The 22675-nt window shown below is 34.9% G+C and overlaps 1 pseudogene; it reads left to right on the top strand.

Annotated features, from left to right (window-relative positions):
- Positions 1 to 22298, top strand: part of LOC132313859 (protein MEI2-like 2) — a 69424-nt pseudogene extending 47126 nt beyond the window's left edge.
- The last annotated feature ends 377 nt before the right edge of the window (positions 22299 to 22675 follow it).

Below are 22675 nucleotides of genomic sequence, written 5' to 3'. Positions count from 1 at the left end.
GATGAGAAAAAAAAAATTCTCCAAAAAAAGAACCCTGGTGAATAGTACTGCATTTGAATTGTAGTATACGTGAACAGTACCATATGAATACTACTATACACGAATAGTACCGTACGTAAACAATGCCTGAATAGAATATGAACCGTGGTGCTCTGATACCAATTTGTTGTGTAGAAACGTGGGCCCAACAAATAACAAATGGTGGTTATGATCACACACACAAGAAGAATGTACTCACAAAATACTAAATAGGAGAAAACACACACATAAATGGAAAACAAGGATTTACATGGTTCGGCAATGTGCCTACATCCACGGGAGCTCAAGATCAATAACTAATATCAAAACCCAAAGGGTTACAAAAGGCTCACAAATGAGAAAATATATACTATTTTCTCTAAACTTTCTTTGCTCACTCAAACTCTCTCTTCTTGAATCCGAATTGATCCTCACTTGGATGATTTTCGGATGATATTCGGATGATTGAGCTTATAAGATACAAGGGCTATTTATAGCCAAAAATTCTCCTTTTGCAAACATAAGCGATGACATAATTTTGGGCCAATCTTCAATTCCAATTTTGCAACTCCAATTTGTCAACAACTTTCCCCTATTAACTTCTGATATGATCTTTCTTTAAAAACTCTATTCGTCTCCCAAATAAACATTGATATTTATTCAAGATCATATGTTCAAGTTTGCTAAATCAGAGCACTATTCTTCATTTTCTTTTTGTTAATAATATCAGTTTGTTTGATTTACGATTGTATGTTGTAGACACTAAAATTTTAATAGGCTTTGGTTTTAACAAATGGACCCATGAAATATGGGCTTAATGTTTAATTAAGTTATTTAATTGATCTAAGCTTGGTCTACTTAAATTATTCAATTAGCCCAGCCCAGATGATTAAATAAAAAGATAATTATTCCTAATAAAATATATTTAGAATAATTATATTTAAGGATAATTATCATAATATAACCGGGCGGCCTAGTTATGATTTTATCCTTATCAGGAGATGACTCGTGTCATCATCCTATTAATCCAAGAAGCCTATAAATAGAAGCCTAAAGGAAGAAAGAAGGGGTACACAAATTCAGAATTCAGAAGTTCAGAAATCCAGAGACTCAGAAGTTAGAGACACAAATTCAAAATCCAAACCCAAAAGCGAAGAACATTAAGCATATCCAAAGTCGTGCCGTTCTTCATCAAATTCCACGGTGATCAACAACAAGCACATCCAAAGATGTGCCGTTCTTTATCCAAATTCCACGGTGATTCAAGATCAAGCTCGTGCAGCCCTTGGATCCAACCAACCAAAAAGGTGATCGAATCAGAGGACTTTTCTTTTTGTAAAGAATATTACAAAGGATTGTACTCCATCTTTATAAATTATTAAAATATTATTTTTGCCCCTATTTTGTTTCTTATTTGCAGTTTACAAAATTTATGTGTACAAATTTATGGTACGCTCGGTGGGACTTCCTTTACCTCTCATCTCTTTTTCCTACCATCAAGTTTTTTCTCCGTCAGATTCTATAGCTCCCCCTAAGGCTCAGACAGACAAAAAAGCCCCAAAGAACATCGCTGCTACAAAGGTCAATGCCAAAACCACTATAAAAAGTGGCATAAAGGCCAAAAATGCATCAAATGATAGAAGTACCTTGGGCGGCCCTGTAACACGGAGCAAATCCCAGGCAATCGCATTATCCAGACATTAGCAAGACTTAGTGCAAGCTAATCCTACGAAGCCGGTGAACGTGAAAACTCAACATGTCAAAAACCTTGACGTTGTTCCAAAGGAGGTTCCGCCACCAGATTCACTTCATTCCATCTCTAATGCTCACTCTAGTGTTGGTTCACCCCCAGAGTCCCCATGTTAGACTTCGGAGCAATCAATCACTTCAAGGAACATTGACTCTCAAGGCCTATCATACTCAAATGTGGTCGTTGCTATGATGACTGGAGTTGCCACGATGGAAGAACAACTAACAACTATGTCTTATGCCATTGAGAACCTCACAAAGACTGTTGAAGAGAAGAACTTGCAAATCGCTACACTGATGAACAAATTGGAAGTTTAGACCTTCGGTGAATCACCAATGCCATCTGGGAATCGTGCACCACCACCGTCTGGGAATCCTACATCTTTCACAGCAATGTCGACGGAGAATCCTAATTCTACCGCACAAGGTACTCGCATGAAGGACCCTAAACAGACGCCGGTTACAGAACAGGCGATTGGTCAAACCAATCTTACTTTTTTAGTCTCTTCATTATCTGTCGAACAATTGCAAGATATGATAACGAATACAATCCGAGCCCAATACGGAGGTGTCTTACAAAGCACTCTCATTTACTCAAAGCCTTAAATGAGGAGAATCGACAGTATGAGGATGCATGCAGGATACCAACCTCCAAAGATTCAGCAATTTGATGAAAAAGGCAACCCCAAGCAACACATTGCCCATTTTATCGAGACTTGCAATAATGCCGGAACTAATGGGGACTTACTAGTTAAACAGTTTGTCTACTCTCTTAAAGGAAACGCGATTGAGTGGTATACCGACCTAAAGTCAGAATCAATTGATTGTTGGGACCAAATGGAACGAGAATTCTTGAACATGTTCTATAGCACTCATCGTACTGTTAGTATGATAGAATTGACTAACACGAAGCAATGAAAGGATGAGCCTGTAATTGACTACATTAATCGATGGCGAGCACTCAGTCTTGATTACAAGGACCGATTGTCAGAAATCTTTGCTGTAAAGATGTGTATGTAAAGAATGCATTGGGGCTTTCTCTACATTCTTCAAGGCATAAAACCTCGCACATTTAAAGAATTGGCTATGCGTGCCCATGACATACAAATCAGTATGAAATCCCATGACGGCAAAAGTCCCGTCGCCATAGAACCATGCAAAGATAAGAAAAACTGGAAGAAGAGCAACAAGTCGTCAAAGAACACTGCTAAAGAATCCATGACTATCTCAACTACCCCAGTCAAGATATCTGTTAAAGATAACAAGAAAGATGATAAAAAGTCTCGCCAGTTTCAAGAGGGGGAAAGACAGCATCCTAAGCTAAAGGAATTAGAGAAGAAGGAATACCCATTTCCCGATTCCGATGTTCCTGACATATTAGAATCCTTGCTCGAAAATAAAATTATAGAACTCCCTGAAAGCAAATGCCCTGAAGAGATGGGATGTGTTAATGACCCAAAATATTGCAAATATCATCGTATTATCAGACATCCAATTGAGAAGTGTTTTATCTTCAAGGAGGTGGTGATGAATCTAACAAAACAAGGAAAAATCTTGTTGGATACAGACAAAGTTGTAACTTCAAATCGTATTACTACTACTTTGACAACCTCTGTCATGGGGAGTGCTCATTTTCAACCTTCAACTTCTGAGGTAAATTGCATAACCATCTAGTTTGTCTCATTGGAACCAATCCCCATCTATTTTGGCCAAGGGAGTGTACCAGACGTTTCAACATTTGGAAGGGTCTTTCCTCATGATAATGATGAAGGATGGACTCTGGTGACAAGAAATAAACCACGGAAGTAACGAGCTGACATTTTTTAGACTAGTTATTCTAACAGGGGGTAAAGGAAGAAGAAACCTCAATATCGCCATAAGCAGTCTGGCCATAACAGAAAATGGGTCAAGAAGACACAGTCATCAAACACACCTCTATGAGCAAAGGGATCCAAAAGCCCATTACTTTGCAAGAGTTCTTTCCAGAAGGATATCTAAATAATGAAGTTGTGATACCTTATATGGTTTTAACTAAGAAAAAGAGCCTTGATGATGAAAATAGCGAGGATCAAGATGAAGCCCAGACTATAGAGAACCAAGCAAAGGATGTAGCCATCATTGAAAAGTTTGATGATGATGAAGTAGCCAGAGGTATGCTTGATTCATGTTATGCACCAATTGTGTTCACTAACAAGGATCTTCAGTTGGGTTCGAAACCGCATAATTGTCATCTTTTCGTTTCCGGTTACATAAGAGAACAAAAGGTTACTCGAATTCTTATTGATAGTGGATTAACAGTGAATCTTATGCCAAAATTTACGATGAAAAATCTTGGCATCACAGTCGACGAGTTATCTCGTAGCCGTCTTATTATTTAAGGTTTTAACCAAGGAGAACAGAGAGTTATTGGCATGATTCGGGCGGAGCTAACTATTGGCGAGCTCCAAGCTAAAACCTTATTCCATGTTATTAATGCAAAGACGTCCTACAATTTGTTGTTGGGAAGGCCTTGGATATATAGTAATGGCGTCATTCCATCGACTCTTTATTAATGCTTCAAATTCTATAAAAATGGCGTACAAACGGTTGTGGCGGACCATAAACCATTTACAGTAGCAGAGTCTCATTTTGCCAATGCTAAGTTCTATATTGATCCCGATACACCTTCGGAAGTGCCCATCCCAAGCCATCCATCTACACAAGAGGTTCAATCTACAAAGACAAAAGAAGCATTAAGTGATCCATTAGATGTTTCAGTGACAGACATTGTAAAGGTAGCTAAAATGCAAGGGGTCTCGATAAAAGCACATCGGATGAAACCTATTTTAAAGTATATTCCAAAATATCAATGATAAGAAGGGCAGTCACCTGTCATCGAGATACTTGAGACTAAGGAATTTAAAGTGAAAATGTCACAAACCAAGGAAAAAGAAGATATGCAAAAGCTGCAAGGAGAGTTAACTCTTCCTCTCACCAAGATTCAAAAGTCTTCACCTTCTAAGCCTCTGTTAAAAGGGTTCATGCAGCCTTCTCAATCTCTGGTCTAGCATAGCTCACTTCCAAAACAAAGGACTGATAAAGGATTCGATCCTAAAGCATACCAACTCATGGCTAAGTCGGGGTATGATTTTACAAATCCTGCAAGCCTTGGAAAACTGAATTATGAGGTCACCGAGGAGAAAGTGAAAGGCCTCAATGAGACACAGAAGAAGTTAAAATAACAAGGGCGTAAGATCATTCCACACAAGTCTGGTCTCGATTTCATAGCTTCTGAGCCACTTCGAATTCAAATCACAAAAAAAAAAAAAAAAAGATAAGAAGTCAAACACCTTATACATTGGGTTTGAAGAAGTTAAGGCTGAACAAGATCAACAGACTATGCATAAAAAAAATTGGTCTTTAACCGTATACGAGCTCCATGTGATCGAGTATCTGTATTCAACAGGTTGTCGAGCCAAGAATCAAATATCTCAAGTTCTCATGTCAGCAGTTTGCCTCGTACCTCTGTTTTTAATAGAATGAGCTTTCATGACCAAGGAAGAAAATCTCCACAACTTTAATGTCGAAAATCAATATATTCTCGAATTGGTAGAATCAATGATGTGCCGCTAAGAAGCAGCAAGAGTGGAAATTCAGAGAAAACTAACATCGATGTGGTGAACAATAGTGAAGTTCGGAGCCTAGGGCCATCGCGAATGAAACGTAAGACAGAGGTAGATGTCACCAATGATGTTGCACTAAAAGCTCGAAGGTATACCGTTGTATTCACTAATCAATCAAAAGAAGTGGATAGAATAGAACACACTAGCAAATTATCTTATGTTATTTTGTACCACATCACTATTGAAGAGGAACCTGATTATGAACAACCAGATGACATTGAGAAAGCTCCACCAGCACTAGAAGACGGGGGCAAGCTACTATTGATCAACTCAAGGAAATCAACTTAGGGATTGATGATTAACCCAAACCAGTTTTCGTTAGTGCATTCCTAAACCCCTCAGAAAAAAATGATTACTTTCAATTATTGTTTGAGTACAAGGATGTCTTTGCTTGGACATACAAAGAGATGCCCGATCTTGACCCTAAAATTGTAGTGCACAATCTTGCTGTCAAAAATGGGACACGTCCAATTAAGCAGTTTCAATGTTTCTTCCGTCCAGAGCTAGTTCCAAGGATAGAAGAAGAACTCAACAAATTAATTGAAGTAGGGTTCATTCGTGAGGTAAAATATCCGACATCAATTTTGAGCATTGTTCCAGTAAAGAAGAAAAAAGGACAGATTCGAATCTGTATGGACTTTCATGATTTGAATGAGGCATGCCCAAAAGATTATTTTTCTTTTCCCATCCCTGAGCTCACTGTAGATGCAACCATGGGGCATAAAGCACTCTCATTCATGGATTGTTACTCCGAATATAATCAGATAAGAATGACTCCGAAGATGAGGAACTAACTACCTTTTGCACTCCTAAAGGGATATATTGCTACAAAGTTGTGCCCTTCGGACTCAAAAATGCGGGAGCAATATACCAGCGCGCTATGCAGACGATCTTCGACGACATACTCCACAAGATTTTTGAATGTTATGTTGATGACTTGGTCATTAAGACGAAAAAACGAAGAAATCATTTACAGGATCTGTGCACAGTTTTTAATCGCCTCCGAAAATATCAACTTAAGATGAATCCCCTTAAATGTGCATTTGGTGTGACTTTAGGGAAATTCCTGGGATACGTCGTACGTTATCGTGGTATTGAGATTGATCTTAATAAAGTTGAGGCCATTCAAAAGATGCCACCACCAAAGAATTTACGTGAGCTTCAAAGTTTACAAGGTCAACTGGCGTTTATTCGTCGGTTCATCTCAAATTTGGCTGGTCGTTGTCTGCCTTTTAACCGACTCATGAAGAAAGACGCTCATTCAACTGGGACTAATCTTGCCAAAATGCTTTCGATAGCATTAAAAAGTACCTTCTCAATTCTCTGGTATTAGGAACACCTGTACCTGGAAAACCACTCATACTTTACATTGTTGCGCAAGAAGAATCACTGGGTGCCCTACTTGCTCAGAATAATGAATAACATAAAGAGAAAGCCTTGTATTACTTAAGTCGCAAGCTTACCCCGATGGAACAAAATTATCCTCCAATTGAAAAAATATGCCTCGCGTTTGTCTTCGCCTCTAAGAAATTAAGGCATTATTTCTTAGCTCATACAATACATCTTATTGTAAGAGCTGATCCTCTCAAATATGTCATGTCTAAACCGGTCATTTTTGGACGTTTGACGAGGCGGTCAATTTTATTCAATGAGTTTGAAATTGTTTATGTGCCACGAAAAACAGTGAAAGGACAAGTCTTAGCAGATTTCTTAGCTGACCATCCTATTCCAGCCGATTGGGAAATTTCTGAAGATTTTCCTGATGAAGAAGTCTTTCTTGTGGATATCCTCCCTCCATGGATAATATTTTTCGATAGGGCAGCACGATCAGACGGGGCTGGAGCAGGCGTAGTTTTTGTTACTCCAAACATACATGTTATGCCATACTCTTTTGCACTCACTGAAAACTGCTCAAATAATGTAGCTGAATATCAAGCCCTGATCATCGGCCTTTAAATGGTGAATAAGATGAAGATCGCGAATCCCGAAATATATGGAGACTCTAAGTTGGTGATCAACCAACTTCTTAAAAAATACGAGGTTAAAAAAGATGATCTAGTGACGTACCATCGTTATGCCTCTCATTTGTTGGAACGGTTTGATAGCGTCATGCTAGAACACATTTCTAGGAAAGAAAATCGGATAGCTAATGCTTTAGAAAATTTAGCTACAACATTGGCATTAACTGATGAGGACCTGGTTGATGTTCCTGTATGTCAATGATGGGTCTTGCCACAAGTCCTGGAAGAAAAATTTGAAGAAAATAATTTAGTTTCTTGTTGGACACAAGTAGAAGAAGACTAGAGGCTCCCTATCATTGATTATCTGGAACATGGAAAGCTTCCCGAAGACCTGCGCCACAAGACTGAAATATGAATACGAGCACCTCGTTTCATCTATTACAACGATACGTTGTATAGGCGTTCATATGAGGGCCTTTTTCCTTTGCTGCCTTGGAAATGACGAAGCAACCCATGCAATGAAGGAGACACATTCTAGGATTTGTGGAGCCCATCAATCTGGTCCAAAGCTTCACTTTCGCATCAAAAGAATGGGTTATTATTGGCCCACCATGGTCAAGGACTGCTTGGAGTATGCAAAGAGGTGTCAAGCTTGTCAATTCTATGCTAACTTCATACATCAACCACCGGAGCCGCTGCACCCTACTATAACATCATGGCCATTCAATGCATGGGGATTAGATGTAGTTGGTCCTCTAGAAAAGTCTTCAAAGGGCCACTTGTATATCTTGGTTGCCACTGATTATTTTTCTAAATGGGTGGAAGCTGCACCCTATAAACATGTGAAAAAGGAAACAGTAGTTGATTTTATCAAGTCTAACCTTATTTATCGATATGGTGTCCCTCGATACATCATCAATGGGATGAATTTCAAAATAGTTGGGTAACTGATCTTTGTGAGAAGTTTGGCTTCAAACAACGTAAATCCTCCATGTACAATGCCCCTGCAAATGGTCTCGCAGAAGCATTCAATAAAACTCTTTGTGAGTTATTGAAGAAAGTAGTCAACCAGACAAAGAGAGATTGGCATAAGCGAATAGAAGAAGCATTGTGGGCATATCGTACTACGCATCATACACCTACTCAAGAAACTCCGTATTCTCTTGTCTATGGCGTGGAAACGGTTCTTCCATTGGAACAACAGATCACTCCATTAAGGATAGCCATACAAGAAGGTCTTACAAGTGAAGAAAATGTCATCTTATGTTTTCATGAACTGGAAGAATTGGATGGGAAGAGATTAGAAACTCAACAACAGCTAGAGTGTTATCAAGCTCGACTTTCTAAAGCGTTCAATAAAAAAGTTCAACCTCGGTCATTTCAAGTTCGAGACTTAGTATTAGCTGTTCGTAGACCAATTATCATGAATCGCAAGGGAAATAAATTTGTATCCAAATGGGATGGACCATATATTGTTCGCGAAGTTTATACTAACGAAGTATATCTTATTATTGATGAAGACAGAGTAAGAGTGGGGCCCATTAATGGCAAATTCCTGAAGCGCTATTACCCATGAAGGTTATGCTCCTGATCATATGAGCTTAAATTGTACTATGCTCATGGCCCGCATGAGCTAAAACTTTATACGGCCCCAACAGTAAATAAAATAAAATAATAAAAAAAGTTATTTTCTATTAAACTACGTCATTGACTTGATCCCTGTAAGGGTACGTAGGCAGCTTGGAGGTTTGTTCCAAGTTCAGTCATCCATAAAAAAAATTAAAAAAAATAAAAAATTTCTTCGTATACTCTTGGCCCGCAAGAGTATAAACTGTGAACGGCGAAACCAATAAACAATGACAACATCTTTGTTAAAAAATAGAGATAATAAATCATTTATTTTATTGTTGAGATTCAAAGTTACAACTTTTGGGGTTTGGAAAAAAAAAAATGATGATCAATATTAAAACTCCATAGCTATGATTTCGTTACATTCTTACCGTAATATCTCTTCTAGTTGCTTCACTACTTCAAGATCATGATTAGAGATGACGTTAGCTTCTTTCACTGATTTTTGACCTTCCCAAAGTTTGGTGACGACTTCCTTCTTCTGAGATAACTGTGCATCCGTTGTCGATATGAGGACTTTAATCCATTGAGTCTCTTCCCTGGCTTATTGCAACTCCTTCACTAACCTGGCTTCTTTAACTTCGACTTCACTCAAACTAGACCGAAGTGATTGTATACGCTTAGCACCATCATCTTCTATAGACCTAGTGTTGGTGAGCTGTGTATCAATATTGGCCAACCGTTGGGATTGAGAGTCTGAAGTCATCATATAAGCATAGGAAGAAAAAGTAGCAACATAATTAGCTGCATTATTCGTATACGAGTCAATTTGCCTCTTTAAAGCTGAATGGTCTCCAGGGAGTTTTGCGAGTCCCTCATAAAGTGTTTGAAGTTTAGGTGCTTGAGACGATATTTTGTCAGTAGGAATATCGCGTATGATACCCTTTATGAAGTCAATAAAGAATAAAGTAGCACGGCGATGAACATTAAGAACGATCTCTTCTACATTAAAAATTGACATTTCGGAAGGGGCAATATGATGCAAAGGTGGACCCTGTTCTCTTATAGGTAAGTAAGGGATAGCCATATGATCTATACCAACCTTTTCAACTACCTCCATAGTTTGACTAGTCACTTCAGCAACCCTCAAAACATCCAAATGTTAATTAGCTCTGCTTCTTTGTCGTGAAACCTCTGTACTTTTTCCTATTGCAGTTGCCAACGCTAAGGTAGACGGTCCATAAACAGATTCTTCACTACATGTTGGGTTAGCAATAAAGATGACATCTTTCCTGAGAAATCCCTCGTTGCCTTTTGTCTATTAAGAAAATAAAGTGATGGTAAATCGCGGGAAAAAATAATAAAATAAATAAATAAATAAAAATAATACCTGTATAGGTTGTGAACTGCTAGGTACCCCATTAAAAAATCGATCAAGAGAAGTGACAACACATTCCTGTATTGGATCAAGTCTCACCTTATCAGTGACATGCTTCCAGTTATGATCCTCATCGCAAGCTTTCACATCCTCATCTGAATCCATTCCTAACTGACGACGGTGACGGTTATTGATTAGTGGTGGGACATCTTCTACTGTCTGGTGATGAATACTAGACCCTCCAACAACATCACAATTATTATGAGATTTGATGGTTGCCTTTGGCATTGGCGTAGATGGGAGGCTTGACTTCAACCCCTTAATTAAAACCTTCCTGATTTTAGTTGGTTTCTTTGGTGGGGAAATCGTGCTTTTAGTTGCTTTGAGGTAGTTTCTTCCTATGTAAATGGATCAACATAGACTTTGGCCCACCATTCAGCATATGCTTTCGTGACCTTAAATTTCTGAAGATTAGAGCTCGAAGGAAGCAATACCTTACACCCAGTATGGAAACAGGTGGACAATCTCCATAGTTTCATAACCTCTTCTAATTTACCAGTACGAATGTCCCTTTTCAACCTCCTTGGGACATCTTGAGGAAAATGAAATTGTCTGCTAAACCTATGCGGACTGTAAGGCTCAATGATGAAATGGTCACCTTGGCACAATGTCAAATAACTCGACCGAAGGGAGGCAAAATATTCAAAGATTGAGAAATTTTGCTGGCCATCATCCACAAATAGTTGCTCTGGCTCGAATGTTTTAGACAAATGAGATAATTTGATACCTTCATAAAATCTAAACAAATTTTGGACTTCTGATTCATCAAAGTGCTTCGCTGACCCTTCCCCTTCGAACTGTATTATTTGAGGAACATAGTTGTGCTCTGAAGAAATAAAGTGCGTGTTGAAATATTCTGCTAGCCATCCATACACAGTGAATGGGAAATGTCACTACCGAATTCGATGGGGTAGAGGAAGAAATAATATCGTTCAAGCCCTTGTAAATGCTGTCTAGGACCGGAACAGAAAGACAAAACCCATCACTATCTGCAATCATGCTGACAACTTTGAAAACTCCAGGGCGAATCATATTTTCAGGGCCGGAAGGCAGAATGAATTTGCATAACCAACAAGCTACAAAGGCAGCTAAATAAGTTTTCCTTTTTCATCCCCTGTTCTATTCCAAGGCCGGTGAATACTTCATCCGCTTGCAATATGAATGTTAGTGATCACTCCATAAGGATGCTTATGAGTCTGTTTGGGGTGTTGGGTTTTGTTCTTTGACGCTTTTCTTTTAGATTTTTCATACTTTATTGATCCTTTAAACCAAAACTTTACCAAATCAGAAATCTTCACAGTCTGCTCTGTTGTGTGCTGCTTTTAAAGATGGTTGAAGGTAGAAAATAAGTACCGACAGTAAGGAGGAAGGAAAGGTTTACCGTCTTTGTCTAAATCTGATAACTCTTTCACAGAAGGGATAACTTCTTCGTATTGTTTGCCAGAAAAAGGAAGACCTCCTATCACATACAAGTCACGAAGAGAAATTGACAATTCACCTATTAAGCAATGGAGGGTGTTGGTAGAAGAGTACCAAGATTCAAGGAAAGCTTTAAGAATAGGCCTAGGGCGATCATATATGAATAACGAAGCAAATATTACACCATATAGTTTTTTTTTTTGGGAATTTAGCATGGCGACCCATGACGTCCTCTGACCATTCCCAATATCCATAAGTATAGGATAAATCAGGGATTTTGAAGGAATTTCCCCATTTAGCTCCTTTAGCACGCATCCTATGACCCAAAAGTGAAAAATGTTCTGGCGCCTTTATTGGTTCATGAAGTGCAAAGCGTAAAATCAGAACATTTGAAATCGAATTTATCTCATTATTCTGATTATAGCCAAGGTTGGAAAGCTCACAAGAAGATATGCGGGACCACTCTAGCAAATGATGGTACGGAGGATCAAATTGAAGCGGTTTCAGTGCAAAGCGGCCAACAAGAGAAGTTCTGACATCCAAAGTAGTTCCTTTCTCTATGGTGTCGTTCTCCCGCTCCAAAATAGTGATAGTATGGGGCTTGAAACTCTTGAAAAATACCATGATTGACTAACACTCCCTGAAAAAAAAAAAAAAAAAAAAAAAAAAAAAAAAAAAAAAAAAGTATGGATTGGTATGCATGGAAGATTGTTTGTTCCAAAGGAATAATAGGTCATTACGGACTAGATGCGTTCCAAAGGAATAATGGGTCCTTACGGACTAGTCGCGTTCCAAAGGAATAATGGGTCCTTACGAGCTAGTTGCATTCCAAATGAACAATGGGTCCTTACGGACTAGATGCATTCTAAAGAAACAATGGGTACTTATGGACTAGTTGCGTTCCAAATGAACAATGGGTCCTTATGGATTAGATGCGTTCCAATGGAACAATGGGTCCTGAGGGACAAAATGGGTTCCAACGAAACAATGGGTCCTAGAGGGACTAAAAGTATGGAAAAAAAAAAAAAAAAAAAAAAAAAAAAAAAAAAAAAAAAAAAAAATCGTGAAAAAAAAAAAAGAAAAAAAAAAAAAGACATACCAATTATTTGTGTGTGTTCAAGCAGAAGCCGCAATCCAACATAGTCTTCAGAAGTTGTAATCTGACAAGTCTTCACAGATTATTGGAATTGATGTCAAACCCTATAATATTGAGGATATATATAGGCAACAAGATACCTACAAGTTGTATTGGATTTGTATAATTCAGTTTAAATAGGAAAGTTGGATACTTCAAGTCCCACTTGAAAAAGGAGATAAGTCCTGTCAATCTTGGGACTCGAAGTGGGGGCAATTTGTAGACACTAAAATTTTAGTGGGCTTTAGTTTTGACAAATGGACCCATGAAATATGGGCTTAATGTTTAATTAAGTTATTTAATTGGCACAAGTTTGGTCCACTTAAATTATTCAATTAGCCCAGCCTAGATGATTAAATAAAAAGATAATTATTCCTAATAAAATTATTTGGAATAATTATATTTAAGGATAATTATCATAATATAATCGGCCCGGCCAGTTATGATTTTATCCTTATCAGGAGATGACACTTGTCATCATCCTATTAATCCAAGAAACCTATAAATAGAGGCCTGAAGGAAGAAGGAAGGGGTACACAAATTCAGAATTCAGAAGTTCAGAAATTCAGAGACTCAGAAATCTAGAGACTCAGAAGTTAGAGACAGTAATTCAGAATCCAAACCTAAAAGCGAAGAACATCAAGCACATCCAAACTCGTGTCGTTCTTCATCAAATTCCATAGTGATCAACAACAAGCACATCCAAAGACGTGCCGTTCTTCATCAAATTTCACGGTGATTCAAGATCAAACTTGTGCAGCCCTTGGATCCAACCAACCAAAAAGGAGATCGAATCAGGGGACCTTTATTTTTGTAAAAAATATTACAAAGAATTGTACTCCATCTTTATAAATTATTAAAATATTATTTTTGCCCTTATTTTGTTTCTTATTTGCAGTTTACAAAATTTGTGTGTACATATGTATATGTGAATTGATTGTAAATGTGGATGGCTTGTTTAGGATTATATGCCGGGAATTCAATTGTAAATGTGTATAGCTTTTTTTATTCCAAAACTAATAAAAAGTTTTTGGCACAACGAATATTATATTCTTATACATATTGTTACCAAAAACTTAAAATTGGGAAACGGCAAAACTAAGGGACATCCAAATATGAAACACAGCCAGTAGGTGTTTTTCTTTTTGAAGTTTTGTGTTTTTATTAACTTTGGCTTTTCAGTAATTGGTAATTTTAAAATGGGTTTAGTAATCATAGATCATTTTTTTTCCTTTTGGGTTTAAAATCCCATCTTATACCAACGTTTATTCAAGAGAAATCACCACTTAAATTATTATTATTATTATTATTATTATTATTATTATTTTGGGGGAGAAAATAAAATTATTAATGAACACAAGAAGTTGCCGGTTTAGTTTCTCAAAGTTCTATCTAGATGTTATTATGTCATTGAAAGTTTGGAGAATCAAAAACTGGAAAACTCACTATCCTTTCACAATTCGTCCATAGCTAGAAAAATAATTCCCAGCCATTAAATGAAATATTATATTATGGAAGTTCCCTCGTATGTGACAACAAAAGTTAAGCTTTAAATATGACAGATATCTTGGTAGAAAAAGTGTATAATGCTCATTATAAAACTACATATCACTTTTTCTTGGGGAGTATGTGCAAGTTTTTTTTATTTATTTATTTTATTATTATTATTCTTTTTTTAGTTACCTTAAAAATATTTAGTTGTGTTTATCAACAGGGAGAGACCCATGTGAAGCCCGTTGGGGTTACTTGCTCCTACTGAATTTTTAAATAATCTTGTTTTTATCTATAAAATCTTGAATATTTATATAATGCCCCCATTACTTTTATCTTTTGCTCCATTGCCTCTTTTTTTCTTTTCCCTTCTCACTCATGCCTATGCTCATAAACAGTAGTCAAGAAGACAAGAACTCCATCTCTAGAGTCCATCTCGACTATCCCTAGTCTATCATCCACGGCTTTCTCTTTGAATAACTAAATACTCCCTCCGTTCCTAAATTCTTGGACATCTTTCTATTTTGAGATGTCCTAAATACACGTCCCACTCCAATAATAGATGTACTATTTTTTATAATATTCCCAAACTACCTTTTTGACATTGACTAGTTAAACAAGTACACTAATTACAGAATACTCCTTTATCTTTTAATAATGATAAATTTGAAAATTCACTTTTATCATAAAAAGTTGAATTCCTCGTTGAGTTACTACCATTGGTGTGTTGCAACATTTTTAAAATACAAAACTAAATGAGAACAATTGTGAATGTATTTTACGAAAATATTATCTATAGACCAATCCATAATTTCTTTTGAAATCACCATGATTAAATTAATAATCATTCCTAGACCAATCCACAATTTCTTTTAAATAGAAATTCCTTTAACCTTAATTCAATCCTAAACAATTATTAAACCATTTAAATAATAAAATATAATTAAAGAAATAATATATTTAATCAAATCCCTAATAATAATTGTAATTATTTAAATCACATATTCAATATCTAAACTTTGACAAATCATTTATATCTGCACCAATATTATTTTATTAATATAAAATAATATACTAACAATTAAAGACTAGATTATTCTAATATAATCATTTCTAATCATAATCCAACTTACACATTCAATAATCATAAATGAAATTTTAATCATCTAACATACATCAATTGAAGAACGCTTTGGCAAATAAACCATGCCATTATAAATATATTTATTTATATACTGGCAATTCAACCAGCATCCACAAGTATATTTATTTATACATTTGGCAAATCAACCATGCCATTATAAATATATTTATTTATATATTGGCAACTCAACCATGCCTCCTTTAAGTATATATATTTGTACTTTTAAATTAACAATTCAGTCATACTTCCTATGTATGTACTTTATTCATACAAATACTTAGGCAATATATTTACGTTTATGACAACTCATTTATGCCTACAATTCAATTATGTATCAACTTTAAACTTAACAATAAATTAATTCACACATAACCATTTCATGCATATTATATGCATACGATTAATTTAATAACCAGCCTAATATAATATATTAAATAAGAACAATAATTTAATTATCTTAATTGATATATACTTATACCCATATATTATACAATATATATATGTATAATACCTTCAATAATAATCCTTAATTATTTAAAATCATATATACATATATATTAATGAATATATATATATATATATATATACACACACACATATATTTCCTTCCATCCTAAACATAAATTAATTAAATCATATATACACATATATAATTAAGTATATATATAACTCCTTCCATCACCAAACTATTAATTAATGATATTTACGCAAATTAAATGTTACTAAATATCGTTATAAATGGTTTCCCATAAGTACTCCACATCAGTTTAAATAATTTTTCAACACCATCTCACTAAAATGTAAATATCTCTTAGTATGATGAAAATCTAATAATGAAATTGATACAATTGGAAAGAGAACGAAAAATCCTTAAATTTTAGCTCAAGAATGACCCAATTTGGATTTAAGATGACTGAGTTATGACCGTTTAAATTTTGAGTAACAAAACAGTAAAAAATAATAGATTGAGCTCAATCGCTACTATGAGTGTGACCACACCGAATAATTTATTTGTTGACCAGAACAAGTCAACGGTCCAGATCTGAGTGTGCACCACTCTCCATGGTCTGCGCTACATCAGATCAGTTCTTTATTGACCAGACCACTTCTATGGTCCAGATGACCATGAACACCAAAATCCCATGCACCACACCACATTGAATCATCCTCCCTCATCATCACCATCCAAAGATCAAGATTTGCGTGTACACACTATTACCGATGCCGCACTGCACTGGATCAATTCCCTATTAAGGCGCTGATTTCACAAACGCCAGTGTGTGTATATTTATATAAAATACTATATAAATAGTATATATTTATATATAATTTTTCTGATAATTATAGGAAAATAAAATATAATAAATTCTTAAAAATATAGAAAAATACCAAAAAATTATAGAAAATTACTGAAAATTCCCAGAAATTCTATAAACCCTAAATAACCCTCTTGGGTCACAGGTCAAGCATATAGTTGATTTTAAATATATACAACCTATATATACAATTAAAATTCAACAATTCCAAAAATAAAAATAATAATAAAACATATTTTTAATACTCTGATTTAATTAAATAAAATTAATCTAAACACTGATACTCAAGGTGAAATCCTTATGAGTTCTAATAGTAGAGTTAGAAAATAACTTGCCAGAAGGTTTCGAAACGAAACCGACGCTTCAAGTTTTGATTGTCTCTTCCAATTCTGACGTCCTCTTTCTCAGATCCAGCCTCCTCCTTATCAGCTTTCTCTTCTTCTCTCTTTACCTCTCTTATTCATGTAAACTTTTAACCCTAAAACCTTATGTGTATATTTATACACATTAAAATCCAAATCATATTCCTACTAGGACTACCAAATAAAAGAAATAATAACTATCTTAAATAATATATATACACATATATTATATAATATATATGTCTATTTCCTTTCATGATAATCTTTGACTAATTAAATTATATGCACACATATATATATCAATATATATATATATATATATATATATATGTATATTTCCTTCCATAATAATTATGCAAAGATAATTATTTAAATATCTTTATAATCATTGGCCCTTATTAATTAACCTAACAAGGCTTCCTTCAAGCCCAATACCACATCCATTTGTCACACTCCTCTTAAGCTCAATCTAATTAAAATAAAATAATTAAATTAAATCTAATAATTACAAATAATTAACAAACAATTCACACAAACATAAATACACACAAATCAAATAGACAATTTAATCATAACATTCCACAAAGCAAAATACCATTCAATTCAACAAATATACTAACAAAATATAATCTAATTAAAATAAGATAATTAATCTAAGCACTCAATTAAATAAAATAAATTATTTTAAAAATAAAATAAAAATAATTAATCCCAATTAATAAATCATTTATATATATATTCTCTTATTTAAATTTAAATATGAATTATACAAATTATCCCTTAACTTTATTATTAGAATTAATTTATCATTAAAAAAATATATATAACTACCATTTTATAAAATGATTAACTTATTATTAGAACATTGGGGTATTTGTGGCAATAGGTGGTATTAGGTACAAAATATAATTCAATGGGGTTATTTGCAAATTCAAACAAAGTTCAGGGAGTGTTCTGCACTTTACCATATATTTATATATATACACATACTTTTATATATAAAAAACATAACTTATGATAAGTTTTAATTTTTCTTATTATTTCCCAAACAAGTATACGGTGACAGAAGGCCAATTTGTGACAAGAATTTACTCTTTTGTGATGAAATATCCTTTGTCGCTAAAAGATAGAAATTGGCGAAAAATAATTTGTCACTAAAAATCTATCAATAGCGACAAAGACAATTTTTGTCACTAGAGTGTAGTTTTTTGGGACAAAAATTCATCGTCGCTAAATGATACTAATTAGTGACAATATGTTGTCACTAAAAGTTTATTAATCGAAACAAAGTGAGTTTTGTCACAATAACTCAATCTTTTGTGACAATACATCATTTGTCATTAGAAGTCTGACACCCCACATTTTCCACGCATAAGTTGATCAGGTTTATACACGAAAATGAGAGATATCAAAAACAATTGGTAATATACAAGCATGGAATACAAAATGATAATAATAGAAGAATTTAGACAGGAAAGGAAAACTAAATAATAAAACAGTCATCCATCCTTTATTAAGTACAAAACTCCTTTATACAACTTGGAAATCCTATGTCAAGGATCCCTAAATATAAACCTAAAAGTTCAATGTCGAAAGTAAATAAAACTGAAACTAAAATAATACATAAAACTTCTACCCTGAACAGGACCGTAAGAGTAGATGAGTTCGGATGGTGGTCCCACACTGCTAAGCCTCAACCTTGAAACGAGTACTGACCGTGTCCTGAAATAACAACAATGGTGGGTCAACCCCACGAGCAAGTCCTCTCTACTATGACTCAAATCAAAGAATCAAATAAATTAATCATTGTTATTCAGAAGTATACTATATCTGTATACACCCTAATGAAACTACTCAATGTATAATATGACCTCAACCAGAATAGACAGTGATCACTTAGACTCACACGAGGTGGTTAAGTGTCTCCTTTGCCTACCTGGGAAATCAGCTATTAATATATGGTGCATGGTGCTGACAACACAGACTATAAGTCCTACACAGTAGTAACGCATCTCAAGGTACTAATGAATATACTGAGTATATCACTTAGGCAACACATGCCAATAATATTAAACTACATACCCCGACAGCCACACATCTGTCTATGGCAACGAATGCATAAGGTATAAATGAGTCTCAACTTATTAGTCAGCTCACATGGTTTTATATGGCAACACATCCATATAATATAAATGCGACATAATTTATTAAGCAGTCCATTTACTACCTGAAATACACCCAGCATAATAATAATGATTTACATATCAATAAACAATATAAATAATCTCATAATGTATAATGGACAATTTATATGAAGAAAATCATGTAAACATTTAATTTAACATCAATTATTAGTACCATTTAAAATAATAACACAATTAATATTTAAGTATGTTATTAAATTAATTACATCCATTTAATAGCGATTCGTACTGTAAACGATACAATTATTGTTTAAAAATATTAATTGAACATCATAATAATTAACGGGTAACAAAATAATAATTTAATGTCCCGTTAATCCCGAAAATACCAACCTGAGGTCCAAAAATGCAAGTTGAAGGTTCTGAAAATTACAAAACAGTCCCTAGGGGTAATCTGGACTTTCCAGCAGCTGTAGGGGTCCCTCACGCGCCCCCACGCACCATTTCAAGTTGTTCTTCAAATTCTTTAACTTGATTTTTATTATATGCCTTTTCATTCTCCATAAATTTGTCTTCAAAACTTTCATAATCATCCTTCGTAAACTCATCATCCTCAAAGCATTGTACCCAATACTCCATAGGTAGTGATTCACCTCTATGATTGGAAACGATGGTTTCGAGCATCTTCCAAACACAACTTGGAGTTTTGGACTCTCCAAAATACTCCCAAATTTCTTTATGTATTGCCTTTAGCAACACTACCAATGCCTTCTCTTCTTTTTTCACACGAATCTTGTTGGACATACCATTCTCTAGCTTTTCTCCAACAACATCCCACAAATCACATGCTTTGAGGTATGAAGTCATGATGATTCTCATTCTCTTGTAATTAGAGAACATCATCTTCTCATTAAGAAAATACATTTTCCCATGTTCATCATCATCAAGGAGAAACATGTTCTTCTCAAAACGTTGAACCTTATAAGATCAACTTCGTCAGGCTTCCAGGATCGTCTAGGCTCTGAACATGTAACCCCCGGCTCTAATATGGAACTTGGCTCTGATACCACTTTATTGGCTTTTTCTCTAATACAACTTTCTGGCTTACTTTGATACCACTTTGTTGAAAATAAGTGGGCTAGACAAACAAATACAATTCACTATAATTTGGAAGAGAAATGGAGGATGAAGTATATTATTTCAATTAATCCCAACATATTCTTATTCTAAAATGACTAAAGTACATGATTATATAGGCCTCACATATATATGCATAACCATTACATTTAAAGGCCTAATTACACCCATTATTCCCACTAACATAACCATTAGTAGCATAACTCCCACTAACATAGTATTTAGGAGACTTAATTCCCATACCTCTTAGTCTTACATAACCTTCTCCATCAAGACCATTTACTACCCTACTAATATAAAATGCACACATGCATCATGTATACCAAATACTTAAAAATAGTAATTACAACTAAAATTCTAAAATCAAGTTTATTTTCAACATGTCAACTAGTCTACTGAATTTATGCAAGTGAAATTCTAGAGCTCTTTTAAACTGGTGGAAATACTTATCCGGCATAAACTTTTGCAGGCATTCAATGGGAAGAAGTGGGAAAAGTTAAATAGTGAAAAAGTTGCTTCCTTGGCATATGCACGTGTCCAGGGCAAGGCAGCCCTTTTTACACACTTTCAGAATTCAAGCCTAATGAATGAAGATAAGCACTGCGGCCCAATATTCTTCCAGTCAGAGGGCCAAGAGACTGGTGATAAGGTAATGTAGTTGAGGTGTCCATGTATTATTTTCCTTTCACTAACATGATTTAGTAATTTTGCAAATTTCAGAATCTCTTGTCAAATTTTTAACTTCAATAGCAGATATTCTTAACTTAGTTCCGTTTGAGTATTATAGCTTTTTGTTTAATTTTATTTGTTTGATAACTTATTGAACTTTGTGTTTGGAAGCAACTTTGTTAAATCTCCTCTGGTGTCCTCGTTCCCACCCCCTCAAGCACATGTAAATCTATTTAGAGGGAGAGCAAGAAGCCTCTGTTGTACCTGGGTGATTTATAGTGGCCAAATTTAAATGACATATTTCTTTGAATGAAAAAGAACGGAAATAATGTGGAACTTCAGTGAGTAGTTCTCTGTAAAAAGAAACAGTACCTAATTTTTCATGCAAAGCCAGCGGCACAAACATTGTTTTGCAATCTTTCAACTAATCTTTAGGTAAGCTAACATGGATGTTGATAGCTAGGGGAGGTTTATAGTTCTCAATTCACTGGTTCGAACCTTCCCTCCTTTTTTTATTTTATTTTTTACTTTTTTTACTTTTCGAGAAAAAAAAAAACCCTTCCCCGTGATTTAGTCATTGGTTGTAAACCTAAAGAATATAAAAAAATTAATAATAATGGAAATTTTTTTTTTTTTTTTTTTGATAGGTTAAAAGTAAAAACTGATGGAAATTTCAACAATATTTCAAATGTCTTTAGGATGTTATTAACTAAAGAAATTAAGGTATAAGAGGTTCAGATGGAAAAAGATTGTATTGGCAATTTGTGGGCAAAATGTACTTCTGTTTTTCCTTAAGAGTTTCTTTTGGTGGAGAAGAATCATGCCCTTTTTCCTATATTGTAGAACTGGAGCCTGATTTAGATTTTCATATGGAAGTTTGATGTGTAAAGATTAGCAGAAGATTATATGTAAAGATTTCCAGCTAAATCAAATCATTTGCGGACTTACTTTAGGATCATTTTATATCATTCAGGAACCACTCCCCTCCAGCAATTTGAATATTTGTAATCGTCAGCCAGATGGGTCTTACTCGGGGGATTTACTTCAACGTCCAAACGATAAACTGGATGAGAAGCAATGGTGACAAGTGACAACTTTTTTTGTTTTTTGAAAGGCATGTGACAACTTTTTGCGTATGTACATAAACTTAGAGGAGAAACCAGAACATGCAAGAGATTGCTTGTATACGGGGGATCTGGCGATATCTGATTTTTGAGTGATAGATAGTGGATGCCCCTTGGTATTTCACAAGAATGGTTCAGAGGAGAGATACAGAGGTAGCATCATTTTTGTGTATATGTATAGCAACAATCTGTTACAAGGGAAAAGAATGAGGTGAAGCATACAGCTAATGGATGAAGCCTCTCTGCTATCGGATGCATTCCTCGCTGCTTTGTCGATGATCACACCTGTAGATTTGCTTTCTTGTTTTTCATTTTGTTATGCACAGGGATGGCAATT

Source organism: Cornus florida, unplaced genomic scaffold, assembly GCF_030987335.1.
Source record: "Cornus florida cultivar Cherokee Brave unplaced genomic scaffold, ASM3098733v1 CherokeeBrave_3.0.0_Hap2_Chr06, whole genome shotgun sequence".
NCBI classification, from domain to species: Eukaryota; Viridiplantae; Streptophyta; class Magnoliopsida; order Cornales; family Cornaceae; genus Cornus; species Cornus florida.
Note: the sequence above shows the minus strand (reverse complement) of the source record. Positions and strands in the feature narration are given on the sequence as shown.